We start from the raw sequence: 4,980 nt of genomic DNA on the forward strand, positions 1-4,980 counted from the left end.
GAGAGAAAGAGAGAGAGAAAGAGAGAGAGAGAGGGGAGAAAAGTGAGACAGTACTCCCCAGTGGGGCTGAAAATGCCTCCCATCTTTTCCTTCCATTCCCCTCCTGGGATTTGGGCATGCATGCACATCTGCCCAGGGTATTTGGCAAGCTGTGAGGTCCAGGACTCAACTGCACAGTTGACCATGTGAGAACTAGTCATCACACCCACCATGCCAACCAGCTGGCACAAGAGTCATTTTAATATTTTATTAGAGACATTTTAGTATAAGAAGCTATTTCAATTATTTATCATATTACAGATTGTCTTTACATCTTATAGTTTGGTCAGTAAGAATAGAGAAAATCTATCAGCCTATCTACCTGTTGTTCCCTGCAAGGCATTCTGGGGATTGCACACCGGTTCTAAAGAACAGAGTTGCAAAGTCTGTGCTACAAATGATGAACATTTTAAATTCTACTCCCTTTCTTAGATAAATCTGAAACAGTTACATTCACTGCATGTACAAAGGAGCATGTACAAAGATGATATTTATTATATAGACAAATTATAGAGTAGGGTACTTCAAATACTGCATGTAAATTGTAATTCTGTCACTCTTGGCCGATTTCTGCCAGTAGAAATTGGAGGCCATAATGACTGTCCACATCATGTTCTATAGAAGATAATTTTCAAATCATTTTGAAAACATAAAAGTGCTAAAATACTGTCAATTATATACTACACCCACACACCTAAAACTCATTCATTTCTCCTTTTTTTCACTTAAAAAATATTTATTTATTTTACATTCATTCGCTGAACATCATGGCATACAAGGTCTGAGTTCCCATCCAGAATACATGATATAGTGGCTTAATCATACATGTTATTGTCAACAAATAATTTTCCAATTATTGTTTCATATATATAATATTCATATATATATTATATATATTTATTTATATATTCTTCCTATTTCTCACCCTCTGCCATTTCTTTTTTTATAGTAGATTACCTGTGACTGGTTTTTAAATGAATACCTATGCGGCGAGATGAAGATAGCCTACAGTAATCTCTTCAGTAAACTTGCTGATGAAAGTCGCCTATCTTCAGACTTCAAAGCATCTGAAAAGATGTAAACAATTAAGTTAAATTAACCACTAAAACTGAGAAATACCGGCATGTTACAAAACGCTAGCTAGCCATATAGTAGCTAGACTTGTGGCTAAATACGTTGGTATAAAGAGGCTGAACCACATGTGGACACTGACCCCAGTTAAAGAAGCGGCGTTTGGAAGGAGGGAGACAGTCCTTGAGAAATCAAGTGGGTGGCTGCCCGTTTTGATCCAAGGTGAAGCTTCTAGCCGAACGCTATAAATCCCAAAGGTTTTGGGGGATTTTAATAGTAGTTATTGCTGCTAAAGAACGACACAAATACACGGAACATGTTGATACTATTCATTAGTGAGAAAGACTTTAAAAACTAGAGCAAAACAAAAGAAAACAAAAACAATATGAAACTCCTGAACGTGAAAATTGACAGTCCTTTTTCAGGGTCAAAAATGTATGTAATAAATATTAATGGCTCTCTCCCTCCTGTGAAAAATTGCAAAATGCCTTTCTTAGAAGAGTTCGATTTTAGAAAATTCTAATTATTGTACTTCATTTGTAACAAAACCTTATACCCTAAAAAATAGGAAACATCTGTTTGCCTCGTCATCTCCATGCAGTACCACTAGCCACATACGTGCTCTAGCGCCATCTAGCTAAATTCCAGGGCAATTTACCATAATTCAGTTCCGTCATTCAGTCTGTAATTATTCCAACTTTTCTTTTCATCTTTTAATTAGACTGTATTACTTAGATATTTCTCTTTCCCCTTTTCTTTAAACATAGCCCTCAGGGAGTTTTAAGTCTCAATTTAAATATAATGTGTCAAATAGAGTCTGACTCCAATGAAGGGGAATTCATTAGTGTGTTAAATTCCTGACACATCATAAAAGCATTTGGTTATATAAGAAACAGGAGGCTCTGATTAGGTTTGCATTTTTGGGAGACTGTTCCACAAAGTTATTAAAAGCCCATGTTTGGTAACCTCTAGTTACACTTGAATTATTTTTTTTGGCAATCAAGACTATGTTAGGGTAAAACCACGTCTTCAAGTCATACTCATTTCTCAAACAGATGCATTTTTGGCAGGTCTTCAGTGCTGGGGTGAGAGGTAAAGAGAGAATGTGGTGATAGAACTAACGGAGAGATGGCAAGTTCTGATGACAAAGACAAGATCTGAGAAGCAGAAGATGGCTTTAAAGAGGAGACTCAGACAAAACCAAACCAAACCAACCTAAAAAACTCAAGAGTATTACAGAGGAGAATTGTAGAAAGAGGAGGCCAGAGATACCGAACGGGGAAAATACACCAAGGGACAGACAGGGGTTAACCCTGGGCAAAGAAAGAAAAAAGATAAAAGAAGTCTGACAGAGAGTTAAAAAAATAAAGGAAGAATAAAAGAAGAAAGTTGAGAGCAGGGATTCGCTTTCACCTTCACAGTTACCATTCTTATGTGAGACTACTTATTTGAAAACCAGGGTCCATAAACGGGAACCAAATCAACTCTGTTGATAGTTAAGTAACCCCGGTAACATTTGCTTTCTTGCTCTGAACTTGATAGGCAGAATTTTATACCAGTTGACAAAACATTTTGAAAGAAGAGGTTAGAAGGTGTTTTAATTTTTTTTTTTTTCCGTTTTCTTCTTCTTCATCTTTAGGGTCAGTTTACACCAAGTAAGGAAAAATGGCTTAAAGAAAAGTGAGCTTGACTTTGAAAACGACTTTACAATTACTAACTGTTTCTAACAGAGATGCTGAGATGTTCGAGGGTGGCCAAAAGATGGTGAGAGATTGTAACAGCTCTCTGGGAATAGGCTGCTCACTGTACGAATCACATTCCAAATGGCTGTTCTTACAGACCTGGAAGTACACTCCACCGCATCACGACAGACACAGGCAGAGATTTTTGACAGGATTTTAATATAAGAGAATATAAACAGGAGGACTTTTACAATTACATTTAACAAAGAAATGCTATTTTTTAAAAAGAGGCGTTTGCCTTAGGGTGCATGCATTGGCCAGAGAGAGAGACAGACAGAGATAGAGAGAGGGAAAGTGAGAACTCACCTCTCCTGGGGGTGGATGGCCATGTCATAATCCCTTCTCCTCCATTCTCCTCCTGGGACCTTGGGCGTGCAACCACACACGCGCCTGGTGTGGTTTTCAAGCCACCAGGTCCGGACTTGAACTGAGATCATCCAGCGTTGTAAGTGCTTTGCCATCTGCTAGCCTCAATAAATGATATTTCAAAGGTGATACTCTAAAGTTTTATCTCATGAAAAATGTTTCTCAGGGGAACCAGCAGTTAGCGTAATGGCTATGTCGCTGGACTCCCACATAGTCAACTGCGGTTTGTGTCCTGGACCCAGTGGCTTAAAACTCACGCCGGGTGAGTGTGCGTGCGTGCCTAAGATCCCGAGGGGAGAATGGAGGAGAAGGGATTGTGGCGTGACCATCCCCCCTGGGGGGGTGATTTCTCGCTTTCTGTCTCTCTTTTTCTGTCTATAGTGAAAAAACCTCTCCAAAAAAAAAGAAAAAAATGTTTCTCAGTTAATGATGTGTGTCATGTAAGTCTGCAGCATTTTCTCTTTGGTTCCCATCAAGCCCTCTTTTTTATTTTTTAATTTTTTTAGAGGTTTTTGCTATAGAGCACGTGTGCTCACCAGAAAAAGAGACAGAGAGACAGAAAGTGAGGAATCACTGCCCCCCGGAGGGGGATGGCCATGCTGCAATCCCTTCTCCATTCTCCTCTCAGGATCTTGGGCATGCATGCACATGCACCTGGTGTGAGTTTAAGCCACCGGGCCCAGGACTCAAATTGCGGTCGACTACATGGGAGTCTAGTGACATAGCCATTACGCCAACTGCTGGTCCCCCATCAAGTCCTCTTCACAAGTGCAGATCAACAGCACCCTCCACACTGTAAGCACCATTGTTTTACACCCTCTCCAGAAGGTGGAGAAGGCAGCTCTTCAATGATGGTTTTTCTACTTGTCTATTCTCCTTTGGTAGCTCTTTGCCTCTCATATTACCATTCAGCTCGCCTTACTCTGAGTTTTTGCTCAGGAAATACTCTGTCCTGAAAGTCACATGCACTTGCAGATGGCTTTTTCCGAGGCTTTGCTCAGCCTGGAATGATAATGAAGATATGAGCAGGCAGCGAGTTAGGACTTAACGCCTTCTGGACATTTTTTAGAATGATATTTTAATAGGAAGTGTTAAAAGAAAGGAATCTTTGAGAGCCAACGGGAAGAAAAGGTACAATAGGTGGTAGGATAGACTGTCAGATGGAAGCCCCCCGTCACTGCGATGTTTGTACAGAAGGCCGCACTCGTCTAGCTTTGGCCAGTAGGCGGAATTTTAGCACCATCTCCTCCCACGCTCTGCAGAGGTTTCTCCGCGGGGCCTGTGCCATATGGCTGGAGAACGGTATAAACAGGAAATTACCACCCTTCGGTGCTTTGGCCTGGTCCTGCCTGACTCCCAGTTACCCTCTGACTGCCTCCCTGAAGCCATGGAATCCCCTGAGTGCCTCAGTAAGCCGATCAGGTGACTGTGGCTGGAACCTGGCAGATCTGTTTGCCAAGCCCCTCACCCTGGTGCTGGCGGCCTCGCTCTGAGATGCTTCATGGAGAGGGACGCCTTCGGGGGGTGACACGCGCAGAACTCTCAAGCACTGCCTATCTCTGCGCATTGAGGATTGTTGGCTTATTTATAAAAACTGAAAGAAGGAATTTAAAATAGAATAAAAACTGTATTGTACCCTATATAATTCTGTTTTATTTCTATTATCTTTATGATACCACTTTGTATACTGCCTAACATATAACCCAAACACTGGAAGATTGTCTATGTTTTTTTTTTTTTTTTGAGAGGTTTTTGCTATAGG

The sequence above is a fragment of the Tupaia chinensis genome, unplaced genomic scaffold (genome assembly GCF_000334495.1).
Source record: "Tupaia chinensis unplaced genomic scaffold, TupChi_1.0 Scaffold145057_1, whole genome shotgun sequence".
Lineage (NCBI taxonomy): Eukaryota > Metazoa > Chordata > Mammalia > Scandentia > Tupaiidae > Tupaia > Tupaia belangeri.